General features: G+C 43.3%; 1 long non-coding RNA gene across 1 annotated transcript; it reads right to left on the bottom strand.

Annotated features, from left to right (window-relative positions):
- Positions 1-10714: 10714 nt before the first annotated feature.
- Positions 10715-17482, bottom strand: LOC120393365. The gene is made up of 3 exons (XR_005592009.1): positions 17449-17482; positions 11528-11609; positions 10715-10762 (listed from the first exon to the last, which is right to left on the bottom strand). It is a non-coding gene; the product is annotated as an uncharacterized LOC120393365 (long non-coding RNA).
- Positions 17483-19964: the final 2482 nt, after the last annotated feature.

Below are 19964 nucleotides of genomic sequence, written 5' to 3' on the forward strand. Positions count from 1 at the left end.
TGGTCATCTTTTGATCTTCAGGGATGGCATGCAGGGTGCCCAGTCTCTTGAAGGTGATGAAATATTCGCGATCTCGCTGGATTCCTCATACTGTGGACACAGTTGCTCCCATTTATGAATTTTTGGGGAAGTGGAGCCAGCAGGTGGAGGGTTTTGTCTCTTTGACTCCGTTACAGCCAGTTCATGCTTCTGGGCCTTTCTCTGGGCCTGCATAGCTCTCTCGTGGACAGCCTCTTCCCTGGCTTTTTCTACCTCCATCCTTGCTGTCTCTGCCTCCATAGCTCTCTTGTGGGAAGCTGCTTCTGCCTCCACCCTTGCTGTCTCTGCCTCCATTGCTCTCTCGTGGGCAGCCTCCTCCCTTTCCATTAGTCGTTTATGTTCATTTTCTTTCTCTTTGCTTCCAGTCTAGCCAACTCTAGTTTGTAAGCAGCTTCACTGCTAGTCATTTTCCTGCTTTCTTCTTCTGGGCCAGATCCCCTCTGCAGTTCACTGAAAGTGGGATGCACTCAGCTCAGGGGATTCTTCATTAACAGAGACTTTCACAGTGCTCAGTGTTCAGCCTTTCTGGGCAATATGCACCCTGTGCAGTTTTAGCATCTTCAGATCTTGTCTCTTACTTATTTTGCTTCCTTTCTGTCCCTACTTCCCTTACCCAAAATAAGCAAATAGAAAATAACAAACCAGTAACCACTTGGGCTGTTCTTCAGCCGCCGACCACACTCAAAACTCACTTAAAATCACTACCAGTACCTCAAAGCAATCAGATGTGCACAGATTCTGCTGACTACGCCACTGTAACAGGCTGGATCACAGAAACCTCCTGGGAGCTGCCACCTGATGTTCCCAAACTACTTCAAGCCCTGCTTTCCTGCCAGCTCCCTGTCTTGCTGAGCCAGACACTCCCGGCTGCTCCAACACAGACCCAGGGTCTGAATTACTTGCCCCAAAGCTGCAGGTTTACCTGAAAACAGCTAACAGAAGTGTTCCTATCTTTAAACTCAGATGCCCAACTCCCAATGTGGTCTAAACCCAAATAAATCCCTTTTACCCTGTATAAAGCTTATACAGGATAAACTCATCAATTGTTTGCCCTCTATAACTCTGATAGAGACATAGGCACAGTTGTTTGCTCCCCCAGGTATTAATACATACTCTGAGTTAATTAATAAGTAAATAGTGATTTTATTAAAGACAGAAAGGAGGATTTAAGTGGATGCATGTAGTAAAAGACAGAACAAAGTAAGTCACCAAGCAAAATAAAAGAAAATGTGCAAATCTATATCTAATCAAACTGAATACAGATAAGATCCTCACCAGTTCCACAATGCTCCCTTTACAGACTAATCTCCTTTTAGCCTGGGTCCAGCAATCACTCACACCCCTGCACTCACTGTCTTTTGTTCCAATTTCTTTCAAGTATCCCAGGGAGGGGAGATGGGGCTGTCTCTTTAGCCAGCTGAAGCCAAAATGGAGGGCTCTCCTAGGGGTTTAAATAGACTTTCTCTGGGGTGGAGACCCCTCCTCACTCCGGTGCCAAGTCCAGCTCCAAGATGGAGTTTTGGAGTCACTTGGGCAAGCCACATGTCCATGCATGACTCACAGTTTTACAGGAGCATCCATTGTTTACATACTACCTTGAACTTCCTCAAGTAGACTTCTTATGTGGATTGGAGCATTCCAAGATCCATTGTCCTTTCAGTGTTTCTTGATTAGGTACTTAATTTCAACATTCCTTTCCCAGGAACTGACCAAATGCTCTACTAAGGTTATTTAGAAATCAAGCCGGTACACAGCCAACATTCATAACTTTGAATACAAAAATGATACATGCATACCAATAGGATTAATACATTCATTAGATCATAACCTTTACGGAGATGTGTTACATGGCATATGTAGCATAAAACACATTCTAAGCATAGTTCCATAAAACACATTCTAAGCATTATTTCCATAAAGCCTTATGGGAGGTACTGTCAAAAGCCGTATAGGAGGTACTGTCACAGCATCGTTAAGCTGTTGAGAGATTTTCAGAAAACAAACAGTGTAAGAACCCAACGGTTGAGTCAAAGGGTCCTCCTTGGAACTGTCATTGAGGTAGCGCTTTCTCCACACAAGTCTAAAGGTGCTCGGGGTTAAAACAAAGTCCGAAGTTCTCATGAGGGTGGTAAAGGAGTCCACGTTTCCTCTCAGTAGCCTTTCCACAATTTCTAACACACGTGTCCTTGGTCAGAGATGGCCTCCTCTGCCCGGAGCTGGGACTTATGGGGTAATGGTGCTGCTCTCTGATTGGCAGAGGGCGTTGGGAGGAGTTCTTAGAGGGGGTCACACGACCCACTTCCGAACAGGTCACCCCACCCCAGAACTCACTCTGATTGGTCAAATCTCCTCTGAGGGAGGTCCTATCAGGGTGATCCCCATCCTGATTGGTAGAGGGAAGTAGGAGGAGTTCTTAGAGGGGTCACATGACCCACATCCAGATGGGTCACTCCACCCCAGAACTTGCCTTGATTGGTCAAATCTCCTCTCGGGGTGGTCCCCAGCGGCTGAAACCCTTCCTGAGTGGTAGAGGATGGTCACGTGACACACCTTGCTTCCGGTCATGTGGCATCTTGACCCTGGGATTAATACCCCCCGGAGCGGGACTTCTGGTGACAGGTGAGTGGGGTTTAAGGGGTCAAGGGGCAGAGTTTAAGGGGTCAAGGGGTGCGGTTAGGGTTTGTTTCATGGTATACTACTTATACTACTCAGGTTTACTGTACCATACAGTTTTTGTCTTGTTCATTTTGATCAGGTAGTTTTTGTGTGCTCAAGGAACATCTGCCTTGGTGTGTGTTGAGATTCTCCTCAAGTTCTCAGCAACAGCTTGTGTGTTTTGCTTCTTCATGCAAAGAGGAGATCTTGAACTAGATTCCATGGGTTCAATAGCTGTTTCTGCTTGGCACTGATGAGTATCATCTACCTGCAATACAAAGAAAAAAATTCTCATGCTTTAGTGGTATTGGAGAACCTTGTTAATTACCAGCAGGAAGTGAAAGACCCATTCCAAGCGACTGAATAATATGAATTAGCAGACACACGCTAAAAGCAAGAATCTTCAATGTTTATAGTTATCACTCTGAAAATACAACAGCGCTATGCAGAATGCTTTACAGCAACTACCTACTCCTCACCATGTTCAAGATAGAATGGGCATTATCATCCATGCTTTACAAATCACAAATCACATAATTTAACAAGGTATAGGCAAAGCTAAGGAGTAGTACACAGGAGTTCCTTGTCTAGTCTCTTCTTGCTCAATCACTAATCTGCAGAACTGTATTTTGAGATATGTAATTTAAGTTTAATTACTGATATTTCATAATGAATTTGTAAATGTCCTATAGTTTATTCTGTAAATATGATAGCACTTGAAAAGTTGTTTAGTCCTGAAGCATTTACATTGGCCTGCAGAGGATATCCTGTCCAGACGTATTATGAAATATTCAGGAGAATGTCATGTCATTCTAAATATTTAACATAACCTTCACAATATGTTTGTTGTGATGGTCAACACTAGCTTTGTAAAACTGTTGAAAAATTTCACAATGTGTACATTTTTGGGGTTCTCTCAAATTCCAGTCCCCACTGCTATTACAATCGTCCTTGTCTCTGCACTCCCTGCACTCCCCACCAAATTCTGACATGATTTTAGCATCAGTTAGCTAAAACTTCAGTAGTTATATATGTGTGCTTCATGACCATTGAAATCCTGAATGCCAAAGCTTCTGATAGTCTAGGTAATTGGCCCCAATTCTCATCCCATTTACACTGATGTGGGTCCTGTGTGAGAGGTGAGCATCAGGGCTTATCCTTCTAGTGCCAGCAAAAACAGAATTGTTACCAACATATATTACTGGCAACGCTAATAGGACCATTTATTATTAAGGGTACCTGACTCCTCCCATTACAAGAAGACCCTGTTTTCTGCTGCTTCTAACTTTACAAACTTTAATTGCTTGGGCTGAAATTTTCAGGGTGGGGACAGAGGCAGAATTTCAGCCAAAATGGTTAAGCTATTCCCAAGACCAAGGCTAGAAATCTACATTTTCTCATATTAAAATATTCTGGCAACTTTTCTTTGAAAAACTCTATGTGTTGGAGCAGGGACTTGTAATTTGGCAGGGGTGGCCTTTGTGCAGAGAATGTGCTTTTGCCATCCCCATGAAAACCTGCCCACATTTGGCCAAATTATAAGCCTTTGAAAAAAATCACAGTTCACAGATACTCAGAGAGAATTCTTAGACTTGTAGCAGCTAAAATCTCTGAAGATTTCGTCCTCGCTGAGTATTCTTGAATCTCGCACAGCTCTTAGTGCTAACCAAACTGTGCATGAGCTATTCCCCACAGACTGACTGCACATGCGCCATTTCCACACAGCTCCTGGATGTGAAAACACGGCACACTGTGCCACCCCGCAGAGCAATTGATATGCTCCAGCCCAGGCCTCTAAGGATCAAAGCCAGAGTTTCCCTGCAACGGTTCTTCCCAGCTGCTTTGGTCCAGGCACCAGAACTGAGAGCAGGAACTTTTCTCTCAATAAACTCCCAATGACCCCTCCAAGCTGCTGCACAAGCACGCTGATGGAGGAAGATACTGGACTCAAATGCAGAGGGGACAAAAGACAAATGGAGGAGCAGGGGCGGAAGGGGCAGACTGGGACAAGGAGTATGCCAAGATTGGGACTGGAATGGGAGTGCGGGGAGGGGGCCAAGGACAGGGAGCTGGTAGGCAATGCTAGGACTGGAAGACTATGAGAGAAGGCCGGGGAAGGGGGAAAGGAATGTAGAGGAGACACTGAGAGAAGACACAGAGCTAAGAGGAGGAGGAGGAGGAGAAGGGAGTTTGTAGGGGGAATTTGCAGGGGAGACTAAGAGACTTAAGGAGAGGAACTGACAGGCTAGTGAAGGGAGTGGGTGGTATTCTGCCAGTGTTCTGGTGCCTGTTGGGGGGTTGTTTTGCTGTAGGTGGTGGTGGTTTGCTTCGGTTTGTGTTTCCTGGACTTACAGGTTTTAGGTGGGAAGGCTATGACCGATACAGAGGCAGCAGTGAAAGACAGAATGAGGCTGACTGGATATGGAAGCTGCTGCATGTACATGATCCTGGAGGGGGTACCTGAAAAGAGTTTCGTCTGCCTGACGTGCCGCCTGATAGAGCTGATGGAAGAAAAGATCCGAGGACTGGAGATGCAGGTGGAAACTCTGTCGAGTTTAGAAGGATTCGAGCGGATGATGGAGCAAAGACATGAGGAGGCTGAAGGGAAAAGCTCAGTCTTGCAGATGGAAGCAGGACCAAAGAATTCTGAGGGGAGACTGCTGGGTGAGGAAAGTGGACGGTGGAAGCACGTGACTAAGAGAACCAGGCAGAGAAAAGACGGGCCAGTGAAGGAGAAATAGAGCTCAGGAACAGGTTTGCAGAGTTAGAAAATGAAGAGGAAGCTTAATGAAATTGAGGCTCAGGTGATCTTCAGTGGGATTCTGCCTATTCCTAGAGAAGGGCAACAAAGGTGTGAAAAGATTATGGCGATCAACAGATGGCTCAGGCAGTGGTGCTATAAGGAGGGCTTTGGGATGTATGGCCACTGAGAAGCATTCATGGACAGAGGACTGTTCTCTTGGGATGGACTTCACCTGAGTAAGGAGGGAAATAGACTTCTAGGATGGAGGCTGGCACAACTGATTAAGAGAGCTTTAAACTAGGAATTTGGGGAAGATGGTTGGGAGATGTCCAGGTAATCTCCAAAATTCCCATAAAGGGTAATCTCCTTCTTAGCATTGAGAGGAAGAAAACAAAGTAAGAAAGGATACAGCCATGGGTCGGAGAATGGAAATAAGGAGGAAGGGTAGTGTAGATACCAGTCTAATAAGTGATACTGGGGTAGAATGTCTGTGCCTAACCAGGTAAAGAATGTCAGTGAAGCCAAATGGCAAAAATTAAGATGTTTGTACACTAATGCGAGGAGCCTAGGTAACAAAATGGAGGAAGTAGAGCTTCTGGTGCAGGAAGTGAAACCGGATATTATGGGGATAACAGAAACATGGTGGAATAGTAGTCATGACTGGAGTACAGGTATTGAAGGCTATGTGCTGTTTAGGAAAGACAGAAATTAAGGCAAAGGTGGTGGAGTAACATTGTATATCAACGATGAGGTTAACTGTAAAGAAATAAGAAGTCATGGAATGGATAAGACAGAGTCTATGTAGGCAAAAATCACAATGGGAAAGAAAGCTACTAGAACCTCCCCTGAGGTGCTTGGGGCTAGCTAGAGACCACCAGGATCTGATTTGGATATGGATAGAGACCTCTCATGTTTTAATGAAGTAAACATTAATGGGAATTGTGTGATTATGGGAGACCTTAATTTCCCAGATATAGACTGGAGGACAAGTGCTAGTAATAATTATAGGGCTCAGATTTTTCTGGATGTGATAGCTGATGGATTCCTTTACCAAGTAGTTGAAGAATCAACAAGATGCCATTTTAGATTTGGTTTGGGTGAGTAGTGAGAACCTCATCGAAGAAATGGTTGTAGGGGACCACCTTGGTTCGAGTGATCATGAGCTAACTCAGTTCAAGCTAGATGGAAGGATAAACAAAAATAGATCTGGGACTAGGGTTTTTGATTTCAAAAGGGCTAACTTTAAAGCATGAAGGAAATTCGTTAGGGAAGTGGATTGGACTGAAGAACTTGTGGATCTAAAGGTGGAGGAGGCCTGGAATTCCTTCAAGTCAAAGTTGCAGAAACTATCAGAAGCCTGCATTCCAAGAAAGGGGAAAAAAATTCATAGGCAGGAGTTGATGACCAAGCTGGATGAGCAAGCATCTCAGAGAGATGATTAAGAAAAAGCAGAAAGCCTACAAGGAGTGGAAGACGGGAGTGATCAGCAAGGAAAGCTACCTTATTGAGGTCAGAACATGTAGGAATAACGTTAGAAAGGCAAAGGCCAAAAGCCATGTAGAGTTGGCCCTTGCAAAGGGAATTAAAACCAATAGTAAAAGGTTCAATAGCCGTATAAATAAGAAGAAAACAAAGACAGAAGAAGTGGGACCGCTAAACACTGAGGATGGAGTGGAGGTTAAGGATAATCTAGGCATGGCTCAATATCTAAACAAAAACTTTGCCTCAGTCTTTAATGAGGAGCTTAGGGATAATGGTAGGATGACAAATGGGAATGAGGATATGGAGGTAGATATTACCACATCCGAGGTAGAAGCCAAACTCAAACACCTTAATGGGACTAAATTGAGGGCCCAGATAATCTTCACTCAAGAATATTAAAGGAACTATCACATGAAATTGCAAGCCCATTAGCAAGAATTTTTAATGAATCAGTAAACTCGGGGGTTCTACTGGACAACTGGAGAATTGCTAACATAGTTCCTATTTTTAAGAAAAGGAAAAAATGTGATCCAAGTAACTATAGGCCTGTTAGTTTGACATCCGTAGTATGCAAGGTCTTGGAAAAATTTTTGAAGGAGAAGGTAGTTAAGGACATTGAGGTCAGTGGTAATTGGGACAAAATACAACATGGTTTTACAAAAGGTAGATCGTGCCAAACCAACCTGATCTCCTTCTTTGAGATGGTAACAGATTTTTTAGACAAAGGAAAACGCAGTGGATCTAATTTACCTCGATTTCAGTAAGGCACTTGATACGGTTCCACCGGGGAAGTTATTCGTTAAATTGGAAAAGATGGGGATCAAGATGAAAATTGAAAGGTGGATAAAGAACTGGTTAAAGGGGAGACTACAACAGGTCATACTGAAAGGTGAACTGTCAGGCTGGAAGGAGGTTACTAGTGGAGTTCCTCAGGGATCGGTTTTGGGACCAATCTTATTTAATCTTTTTATTACTGACTTTGGAACAAAAAGTGGGAATGTGCTAATAAAGCTGGGAGGTATTGCTAACACAGAGAAGGACCAGGATATCACACAGGAAGATCTGGATGACCCTGTAAACTGGAGTAATAGTAATAGGATGAAATTTAACAGTGAAAAGTGCAAGGTCATGCATTTAGGGATTAAGAACAAGAATTTTGGTTATAAATTGGGGACGCATCATTTGGAAGTAACAGAGGAGGAGAAGGACCTTGAAGTATTGGTTGATCACAAGATGACTATGAGCTGCCAATGTGATATGGCCATGAAAAAAGCTAATGCGGTTTTAGGATGCATCAGGTGAGATATTTCCAGTAAAGATAAGGAGGGTTAGTACCGTTATACAAGGCACTGGTGAGACCTCATCTGGAATATTTTGTGCAGTTCTGGTCTCCCATGTTTAAGAAGGATGAATTCAAACTAGAACAGGGACAGAGAAAGGCTACTAGGATGATCCAAGAAATGGAAAACCTGTCTTATGTAAGGAGACTCAAAGAGCTTGGCTTGTTTAGCCTAATCAAAAGAAGGCTGAGGGGAGATCTGATTGCTCTTTATAAATATATCAGAAGGATAAATATCAGGGAGGGAGAGGAATTATTTAAGCTTCGTACCAATGTGGACACAAGAACAAATGGATATAAACTGGACACTAGGACGTTTAGAGTTGAAATTAGACGAAGGTTTCTAACCATTAGAGGAGTGAAATTCTGGAACAGCCTTCCAAGGGAGTAGATGGGGCAAAAGACATATATGCCTTCAAGACTAAGCTTGATAAGTTTATGGAGGGAACGGTATGATGGGATAGCCTAATTTTGGCAATTAATTTGGCAATTGATCTTTGATTATTAGCAGGTAAATATGCCCAGTGCTCTGTGATGTGATGTTAGATGGGGTGGGATCTGAGTTACTACAGAGAATTCTTTCCTGGGTGTCTGGCTGGTGAGTCTGGCCCACATGCTCAGGGTTTAACTAATTGCCATATTTGGGGTCGGGAAGGATTTTTCCTCCAGGGCAGATTGGCAGAGGCCCTGGAGGTTTTTCACCTTCCTCTGCAGCATGGGGCACGGGTCACTTGCTGGAGGATTCTCTCACCTGGAGGTCTTTAAACCACGATATGAGGACTTCAGTAACTCAGACACAGGTTAGGGGTTTGTTACAGGAGTGGGTGGGTGAGATTCTGTGGCCTGCGTTTCGCAGGTCAGGCTAGATGATCAGAATGGCCCCTTCTGACCTTAAAGTCTATGAGTCTAAGAGAACTGGGGCTGGCTGAGCAGGGAGATTGGGACAAGGAGCCTTAATTCCAGCATATACGAATTTTTGAGTGCTTTTGCGTGTAATCCATATATGCACGCGCACACACCCCCTGCTCTAGGCATCCAGGCCTTTCAAGAAATAATCAAATATTTGGGATGAGCATTAAAGTGGGAAGATTGACCTCATTTCCATTTACCAAGTTAATGAGCACTTGGCATGAGATCACAGATTTGATCATACCAACAATTTTAAGTTTACCATTATGCCCAGATCTTTGTTATGTGCCAAGCTTTATTCATTTTATTTACATTGATGACCTTGTCTTCACTATATTCATGGCAGATATAAAGGAGGTATGAATAACACGGCATATCTTCAAACTCACTTGGAGAGATAAATACATTATGTGGATTTCCCAGGCCCTGCACATTCAGATACATTTTGACGATCAGTTACCTTTGGTGATTTGCTGCCACCAGCTGTCGGTTTAGAGATCTTGGCAAAATTAGCTGACCTACCTTTTTGTAAACGTTGGCCATATGGTGACAAATTTTGGCTTTGAGCAGCAAGACGGGCACTGGTCTTTAGGTTTAGCGCTGTTCTGCGCAAAACACAGGGGTTGGTTTTCCCAGTAGGAATATCAGCAAAGCCTGAAAAATAAACAACAGCCATTAACCACAGTTGATTAAATTACTTTATTGTTCCAATCAATCTGATCTTGCTCAATTCAAGATGGAGATGACAACGGGTAATAATTTAAGAAAGTACAATGGAATTTACTCACTGAATAACAGAATGGGGGAATTATTAGGACTATCTTGCGTTCCTAGAATTTTATAGGTGAACTCAGGCAAGGGTGTGGATCTGTGTAACAGCAACTCTACTAAAATGGCAAAAAGAGTTTTCCCCAAGCAAATGTTCTCTTTTTCCTTTAAAGGGACACCATTAACTGGAAAATCATTTCCATCTGAAAACGATGTCTCGCCTATTGTTCTACATAGAGCCGGCCAGAGGGAGACATTTCTGTTTTGTTACCCCTTTCGAGGTTTCACAATTTGTTTTTATTCTAGATTGGAATGAAAACATAAGCCTTTCAAATGCTTTCATAAAATGAAATTGAATCAAAAAACATCAGGCTTTCAATTTGGGGGTCTCCCTCCCTGCTCAGCAAAAACTTTGTCCGAATCAATACATCTCCGTAATACATTTCGGTTTTGACAATGCAGCACATTTCAATGAAAAAACATTTAGTTAAAAATGTTTAAGCAAAAATTTCCCCCCTTCCTATCAACCAGAAGAAAAAGGTGTTTTATAATGGGAATGGCTGGGCCTAGAATCCCTCTCTTGCAACCTATATGAGGGCTGGATTTGGCCAATGATGTCCAAGTTTTTACAATGCTTCCAAGTCACACCTATGACAACACGATTATTTAGATAAGCGTGCGCGCACACACTCCCCACAATGTGGACCATTCTCCTCTAAAGAAGTAACAATTACCTTTTCTGACCACCTCTGGGAGTCCATCTGGCTCATACTCTGGCTCGTTGTCCTGGGTCAGTGAATGTAGGTAGATGGCAACCTCATCAGCACCTGACCAAGGGAAAGAGTCGTTACCTGTACAAATAACTTTAAGGAGACTCTGGAAATATGTGTTTAGAATGCAATGATCTCAATCATTCATTTGTTAATTAAGTACATAAGACGTGTGCTTGTGCAACCACAGTCAACTATAGCAGAGCTTCAGAAACTATACTGATTTATGAGGATCTGGCCCCTCATCTGAATCAAATGTAATAATGGAGGTTTTGAAAACATGTGTTCTAAATAAATGCATTAAGGTTAGAAACAGGATCATGATTAAGGCTATGTTTTAGTCGTGGGTATTTTTAGTAAAAGTCATGGACAGGTCACGGGCAATAAACAAAAAGTCAGGGCCCCGTGACCCCTCCATGACTTTTACTAAAAATACCTGGGACTAAATCTTACCGCCTGGGAGAGGGGACGCTCCTGAAGACTGCTGGGGAGTGGAGAGAGAGAGCAGGGCAATGCTGGTGCTGGGGGGGAAGGGGTGGCTCAGGGCCCCACCACCACGAGTCCCAGACTGCTGCTCCAGGGACCGTGCCTGGGGCTGACTGAGCAACGGCCAATGCGGCTGGCTCCTGGGCTTCCCCAGCTGCTGGGATCCTGGCATCAGCTGCACCAGCACTTCCACGAATGATTTGCAGCCTTACAATCATTCTAGTATAGCATCTCCTTCTTCAACTACCCCATACTTGGCTTGTGCTCCTTTAATAGAGCATTTATGGTCAGCAGTTTGTTTCAGCAACATTTCTTTTTCCTTCCCCAGCTGCTTACAGGATTGCATCCATGTCTTCAGTTTACTGTCAGCGAATCCATTTTACTTCTTCAGTTGATCTAAAGCCTTCAGATTGTCTAGCTATAAAATAAAAAAAAAATTTTAGTTGCTAATAGGAAAATTCATTCTTCTGTCTAAGTATTATACTCTCACTAATGGCATCTCACCTACAATTAAAAGTTCAGTGCAACTAAAAATCCAAACAAAAGTTATAGTATGAATTTGTACAGTAGAGTTCACTTAGTAATATACAATTGAATTATAGCAGCTTCTAATTCCAACAGATAAACATTAAAGTCATGTTTATTGGAAAGCTACGTGTGTGTAGATTTCCTTGATAGAGAAATCATAATCTAAATATAATATTCAAAATAACCAAATGGCAGAACCCAGCCGAAAAGCATGTGGTCCAGGCATGTTTGTCCACCTTATGTGCATTGGGGTGCCAAAATAAATGGATGGTAGATATCTGGCAGCCTTATAAATCACACTTCAGGATAATGTAAATATCAAGCACAGTGCTCCATCAGCTGGGCATGGAGTGGTACTGTAATTCAATGCCTGCTTGCCACAATAACGGCTCCACACTGTGCTACATGAGTGCTTTTGATGTGTTTATTTCTGAAGCGAGAGCATAGAACTACAGTCCTCATTCACCATAAATGGAAGTAGAAAAGATTGCAGACTAGAAAATGCAGAGGAATTGATAAGAAAAAATTCACCTAGATGGACAGGTTTAAACTTTTCCCCTTCTGCTTGTCAGTAAACACCCAACCTATGCGTGTTACAAATAAAACTTCATATAGTCATTACCAGAATTTCTCTTTGCAGTGGCACATGGAATTGTTCACATGCCTATCTAAATTATTAGCAAGAATAGTGCTGTCATAAGAAGAATCACTTCATTAATAATTTAGATGGAAATTCTGCATACATCAGAACTGATATCCTCTCCCAAGTCGAGTGTGACATAAGGAGGTAGTAGAAGCAGTTTAAAGATAATAGGGGCATGTCTGCCCTGGGAAATTTCAGAAGATATTAATTAATGTGTTCATTAACACGATATTACAACATGCAGTGTAGACACTGCCCTGTTATGTTTACTATCACATCAGTCAGTTACGGTCAACCTTAGGGGCAGAGTGAAAAGACATGTTTAAACACGGTCTCATTTTGAAGTAGAGACCCTGGCAAGTAAGGTATTGTTTCCTTTGCACCATAAGTGAAACTTTACCAGAACAATGAATGAAAGTTCCTGATTGAATTCTGCCTGGATACCAAAATGTATCAGTCAGGCTAAAAGTGTTTTTAATTTATAAGGAGGTGGGGTGCACTCAGAGGCTTGCTATGTGAAAGGGGTCAACAGGACAAAAGTTTGAGAATCACTGGGCTAAAGGATAATCTCTGCTGAACTACACTTTCCTTTTGATATCCAGGCTGCAAACTGTAGGCAGCTCAGGTACAGATGAAATAGGGGCCCATGCGTCAAGAGATCTGTTTTTTCTGCTGGTATAGTGGAGATTCCTTAGCTATCAATCAATCATGTCCAAAATTCCCAGAACTTCTGGCTAGTGAAGAAATAGAAGGATGATTTCAGCTCTTTCCTCTTCCCTTTATGCGAAATGTCTTGTAAAGCAGCGGATTCTTCTCGACATCTGACATTATTTCCATGGCCTCTGAGAGAAGTTCTGACCTCTGGTTACTCACTTATGTTGAAAGGGATATAAACATTCATACTTCAGAGCACAAGCCAACCTCTAACAGGAGATAGGAAGAAATTTCCCTTGTGGGTTAGTTATTCCATAACTGCCCTCTACAGGTTTCTTGAACCTTCCTCTGAAGCAACTGCTACTGGCCACCGTCAGATGACATACAGGAGACTCAATGGACCACTAGTTTGACCCCATCTGTCCATTCCTATGTTTTTGTTCCAACACTACTGAATTCTGTAAAAGTAAACTAAAAGGACGTGTACCCTGACATACTGAAAAACGGTACAGCACAAGGTGTGCGGTTCAGAAAGCTGGACGCTCTTTTTTTCTGTGACACCCACCATAACCCTGGCGGCATCTTGTCTTCCAGGTATGCTCTTCACCAAGTGAGGTGTGTTCCTGTAGCAATCATACAAGGGCCAAAGTGAAAACTGGGTTGGCTTAAAGTATGTTCCTTGTACTTACCTGCCCCAAAAGAGACATTTGGACAGGATCTGAGAATGACGTGTCCACAAATGGAATTTCTGGAGACACATTGAAATCCCACTCAGAGGACATTACCACTGCATGGCATCAGCAAACCTGGTCACTGGGGAAAACTAGCTCCGGGGTGACTGCTGCCAGGATACAATTGATGAGATGAAGTTTTGGGTCTTTGTAAATCTTTACCAGAGTTGTAAATTTAATGTCAAAGCCATGCTTATTTTAACCTGGTTGAACAATGTCCTGCACTGGATTCAGAATAGTCTGATTTTGAACTCCAGCGGGGTTGGAATCCTTTCTAGCAGCTGGCAAGTTGGGAATGGATAAGTTTCGCTGGTCAGGGCACAAACAGTGATGTTGTCTGTAAATGGACAGGATTGTGTAACTTGAGACCTCAGCCTTGCTGTGATACTACCAGCCATTTAAACCTCTCAACACAGAGGATAGGTCAAAACGAAGAGTCTTGTATAGGAATTGTAAACTCTTCACACACAAATGCTCATTTTGTCTTTGTGATGCTGAAGATTTAATTGTTTGGGAAGAAAAAGATTTAGGTCATCTATGTGAGCTTCTGCTTCATACTCTCCCCTCTGCATGCTAAAATAAATTTGTTAGTCTTTAAGGTGCCACAAGTACTCCTGTTCCTGCTACTCTGAAACCATTCCTTCATGAATACCTTTGGTGTTGGCAGTGACCAATGGATTACTATGCCGGCTTTGACAAGGAGGGTTCAGGCTTCTGTTGTCTCAGCTACTAATTTCACTGGTTCCCCAAATAGCCTTGCACTTATGAAAGTGGATGCACGGGGTATGGATGATTTTTTTCACGTTCATGAGCGTAAACAGTTTCCTTGTAGCCAGAGAGTAAGAATGCTTTGCTACAAATCACATCAAGATAGAGAAAAAATTGCCATGAAAGAATATCTTACACAACACCTCAAGGATTTGACAAGAATGTAACCCAGAGAACTCTCACACTCAAATTGAGGATCATACCCTAGAGACGATGGCCCACTTGCTTGCCACCAACTAGATTTCCCTTACTAAGTCTAAGAAATGGCCACAGTTGGAGTTTTGAAATTTGCTGTAGTGTCCTCACTCAATGGAATCTTTTGGAAGGAACCCCCTTCTGGAGGCATGGCCATGTCTCTCTCAGGTAGGACTACTGCTGCACTTAGGTTCCCCAAACTTACACATTTTCCTTATCTTTATATAACATTTTAGTTTAACATCTAGATTTAACCGGAAATGAATGGAATTCTTATGTGCCTCTCTTCTGGGCACACACTGGCTAAAGTGCTCTTTAATCCTTCAATGCTGAGCAAGCCTATGGAGAGGGAGAGGAGACTCCAAACTCCTTTCCTTGGTAAAGCCTGAGTCCTTGACCTGATAAACAGACAGGGACAATTCCCACTCCATTGTGACCTAAAATTTGGGTCCCCTTCCCTGCTTGAAAGAGGGTCCCAGGCTGAAAACAGAGATGAACAAACTATATTACCCTGCCACCTGAGAATGGGCTTCACAGAAGTAACACATCTCTCTGCACACCCAGATATACTTGGGGGGGAGAGAAGGGAGGCAGCGAGTCTGATACAGAGCACTCCAGGAGACCCGTATATAGGAGAAAACAACAGCAAACACATCCTAAGGGTACGTCCAGACTACCTGCCCTATCGGCGTGTAGGGATCGATTTATCGGGGATTGATATATCGTGGCTCATCTAGACACGATATATCGATCCCTGAACGCGCTCCCCATCAATTCCAGAACTCCACCGGAGCGAGCGGCGGTAGCGGAGTCGACGGGGGAGCCGTGGACATCGATCCCGTGCCGTGAGCACAGAAGGTAAATAGATCTAAGATACTTCGACTTCAGCTACGCTATTCACGTAGCTGAAGTTGCGTATCTTAGATCGACACTCCCCCCCACAGTGTAGACCAGCCCTAAGGGTGGGAAGGCAAGAGAAAAGATTTAAAGACTGATGTTTATACAACCTACTCATTAATTGTACGTATTACTTCTTTACAAAGGGGACAATTCTTTTTGCCTTTTTGGGACCCAGCGCATACGGAGTTTCCAAGTATTATTCCTGAGCAGACTATGTCGGGTTCTCATCTCCTTGAGAATCCTCATGGTTGTACTGAGAAAGAGAGAGGATTCTCTCCAGAACTTAGCAAGGTTATACCCTATGAGTGCCCAGCTTGGATTCATAGAGATTCGGTATTTTCTTTTGTTCTCTTAATAAATTCTTTCCTTTTCTTTGGACTTGGTTAATTCCTTCCCTTGGGGAAATTCAGGGGAAGGGGAGGGGGAAGTGGGCTGCTTCCCTGTGTGTAGAGATTCAAGGCGGTTGAATCCAGGCATCTCTGTCTCCGGAGCAGGCTGGAGAGAGGGAAGAGGGGGGAGGGGGAAGGTTCCTCCTCTGTGAATTGATCTGTGTTCCCAAGGGGGGAAACAGGGGTGTCCCGGCCCACGGAATTGACCGGGTGGTGGCAGCCGAAGGGGAGACCTACCCTAGGATTTTGCGGTGGGGGGGAAGACATGCTGGTCCTCACTTTGAAACCGCCCAGTTTCAAGTGAGGGTTCAGACCAGGACAGAAGGCAAGAGAAAAGATTTAAAGACTGATGTTTATACAACCTACTCATTAATTGTACGTATTACTTCCTTACAAAGGGAACAATTCCTTTTGCCTTTTTGGGACCCAGCGCATACGGAGTTTCCAAGTATTATTCCTGAGCAGACTATGTCGGGTTCTCATCTCCTTGAGAATCCTCATGCTCCTGATCAAGCCTTCTCACAATGGAGTCAGGGCTTCCAATGGGTGTGTTTATGGACGCATGCATGGCACTAGTGCGCTGGTCCAACAAAGCCCCGTCCCCTCACAGAGCAAGGGTTGGTGGCTTGGAGCAGCAAGACATAGGTTACCCTCTAAGCCCCCTAAAAAGCTGCCCCCTGAACTACTTGGACTTAGCTTGATCTTGCAGGGCTTTTCTAGCACTGCAATAGCGGTCAAAGGGAGTTACTGAGAGGTGCCGTGTTTGCGGATCCACAGAACTTACTTGAGGAAAGGGAAAGAGGAGCAAGAAGTTGAAATGAAATCAATATGGCAGAAAATGAACAATAATTAATTAGAAGACAAAGTGTTGGGAGAAACTGAACTGCCAACTTGTTCTGCTGGTGGACACAATTTCTGGTGGCCTGAGGTGAAGGGTGGAGCTTAGTCCGGGGACCTTCAGCAACAACACTGATCCACCTCCCAGTTCTACAGGGGAGAGGAATCACCTCTTTGTTACCAGTGAGGAGAAAACCTGGGCCACAGAACAGACAAAACGTGCACAATTTTATCACGTTTTCAGGTGTCCTGCTAAAGACCTCCTGTATCTTTGATAGCCAGAAGTTGAGAAGATAACAGATTTAATCACATTTCCATGCTACTAATGGAGAAGTTATAGCAAATGTTATCTTAGAATAGAGAATAGATATTAAAAAGGACACAATTTAATATTTGGGCTCTTAAAAGCTAAATGCCTCATTAACTGTCAGCAAAGGATATTGATATTGCTCTTATCTGGCATTGATAACAGAGACTGAAAATAACATGGCTTTGTTAGTTTCCGTATTGTACCATTTCAACCAAGATATAGGACAAATCATTTGAAATAGTTTCCATTTTCCCTGTCATGAACTAAGTAACGTGCTACTGATTCATTCTTTCTTTTATTACCTTGCTCAGTTGCTCATTTTCTTGAAGCGAGTTGTTGTTGCTCTTGAAGTTTCTTTTGCTCTGCCTTGATGTTTACTATTTCTTTTAAACAAGCCAACTCGGCTGCAGATAGATTTTGGAGATGAGCGATCTCAGCTTGTTTGTTGCAACTCTGACTGCACTTTCTCAAGTTCCTCAGTCAAATCTTGATTTTTCCTCTAAATCCCTGAATCTCAGCTTCTTTCTTTTCAAATTGTATTTCCTGAGACAAACTCTTCTCTATAGTAATAAAAAAAGTGCTTAATTTGTGAAAGCAAACTATGTCAATATGCAATATTAGCTTTTATGGATAACACTATAAATGGCAATATTAAGCACTTTCAATTTTTCACCTAGCAATACATTTTTCTTAGTATTTCAGAATATAATTACTTCTGTGTTCTAAAACTGCCTTTATTCCCAAACCATGACATTGGATAGCTGAGACAATTTTAGCATTGCCAGAATTCAGTTTTTGCAGAAAGAACATACTGCTAGTCAAATCGCTCTATGCTTCACAATTGTAACTCTTTCTTTTACAGCCCATCTTCCCTGAGGTCCGATGGCTTGTACTCTGAAACTCATGGTTGACAGATAACAGTACTAATGGCTAGATAAAGAATGTTGGTGCTCTATTTGTCCATTTTCCTCTCTTTAAAATCCAGCATATAAAAATGTTCAAGGTGTTTGATGAACTGATGTATGGAGTAAAATTAAGAGACATGGGCAATACAAGAGATTTCTGTATTGCAAAGAGAATTCTATTGAATAACACCAACTTACCATATGAAACAAGACTACGCATTCCCTTCCTACAGGACAAGGAAAATTCAATGTCTCCAAGACCCAGAACTTGGTGAGAAAGAGGAGCAGACAGAGGGGAAGGGAAATGATAGCAATCAACAGTTATTTGAAATATATCAACACCTAGGTGGAGAAGGATTATTTAGGTGGTGATTCAAAGGGGGTGTGGTAGGCCGGTTGCCCGCTCTAGCCGTGAAGGGGTTGGAACAACCCTGCAGAGGGCTGTGGCTGGGGAAAGCAGCAAGCCTGGGCTGATTGGGGAGGCAGCTACAGCTGGGCCAGTCCCCAATCAGGCTACAGCTGGCCCTTATAAAAGGGCTGTGAGCCAGGCACTCAGTCAGTCTCCTCTAGCTCTGAAGGGAGAGGACCTGGCTGCTGGGGTACTAGAGTGAAGCAGGGCTAGGAAAGCCCTGACTGGCAACTCCCCAGGCCGCAGGGCCTTGTCCTAGTCCCACAGAGGTACTGGAGTTGCAGGGAAAGGCAGCAGGTCCAAATCCCCAGCCAACGATGAGTGGCCATTACAGACTGCAGTCAGCCTCAGTGAAAGGGGGCTAGATATACTTGGCAGTAGCCACTGAGAGACAAGGTGGAGAATAGGTGGGGATTCCCTGGGGTGGGAGACCCAGATAGTGGATTTCTCAAGGGGAGCAGGAGCCTGACGGGGAGGGCACCGGCCTGGTTCGGAGAATATGGGGCCAGTGAGGAGAGTGGGATAGTGACCAGCAGAGGATGCTCCAGCTAGAAATGAGCTTCAGTCCCTGACGACCAGAAGGAGGCACTGCAGTGGGTGAGAGGATAGTCAGGAGACTTGTTAGAGAGGAAGAACTGTCCGGGGTTAAGGGTGACAGCCTAGGACTCTCTGAGCACCCACATTCAGCTATGTTTCAATTAAGCACGAGGTATTGTTAAGCGCAGTGCACAGCTGGTTGAGCAGCACAAACATCTTCTGACTTATTTTTTGTCTATAATTATTCCCTTCATGAAAATGGAGATAATGCTACCATTTGACACCTTTAAGAACCACAGCTAGAAGATAGCGCGAAAGCAAGTAAAAATGGACTTAGAAGGTGTTACATTTTATTAGCTAGCCGAAAGTGCTGCCACTTGCCAAGAATAAGATCAAAACAGAAAGCACTTATTTGGATGGCCTCATGGATTGGAGAGTGCAAAATACTGATTAAATGGAGCAGGACTGGGTCCATACATTTAATTTTGAAATCTCATTAAGTAAGGTTAGACTTCTTACAGGGATAAGCTGGAGCAGTCTCCTTCTCTTTACAATGGCTATTTAGCAGAATTACCTGTTTAAAGAACCTCCACACTGAAGTAATAGTTTGCAACAGGATTTAAATAGGTAGAAATGTGTATCTCATTTTCATCTTCCAGCATAATTTGGGTCTCCTTCAGAAACTGTTTAGTTAGGGCCAGTTCTTTCTTGCAGCTGATGGATTTCTTGAGATTTTTGATCAGGACTGGCAGCGAAGAAAGGTTTTTTCCTCCATTTCCAAGCAACAAAACATTAGTTACAAAAACAGTTGATTGTCACGGCACTCTTGGTAGTCCTCAGAGGGCAGACAACCTTTTTGGGACGTTCCAGCTGGCACAGATCACAGCAGTACTTAGGTGGCCTAGATACGGAAACAGGGATACAACAGTCTCTCTGTGCTCGCTTCCATAGAAGATCTTGACACAGA

Source organism: Mauremys reevesii, unplaced genomic scaffold, assembly GCF_016161935.1.
Source record: "Mauremys reevesii isolate NIE-2019 unplaced genomic scaffold, ASM1616193v1 Contig190, whole genome shotgun sequence".
NCBI classification, from domain to species: domain Eukaryota; kingdom Metazoa; phylum Chordata; order Testudines; family Geoemydidae; genus Mauremys; species Mauremys reevesii.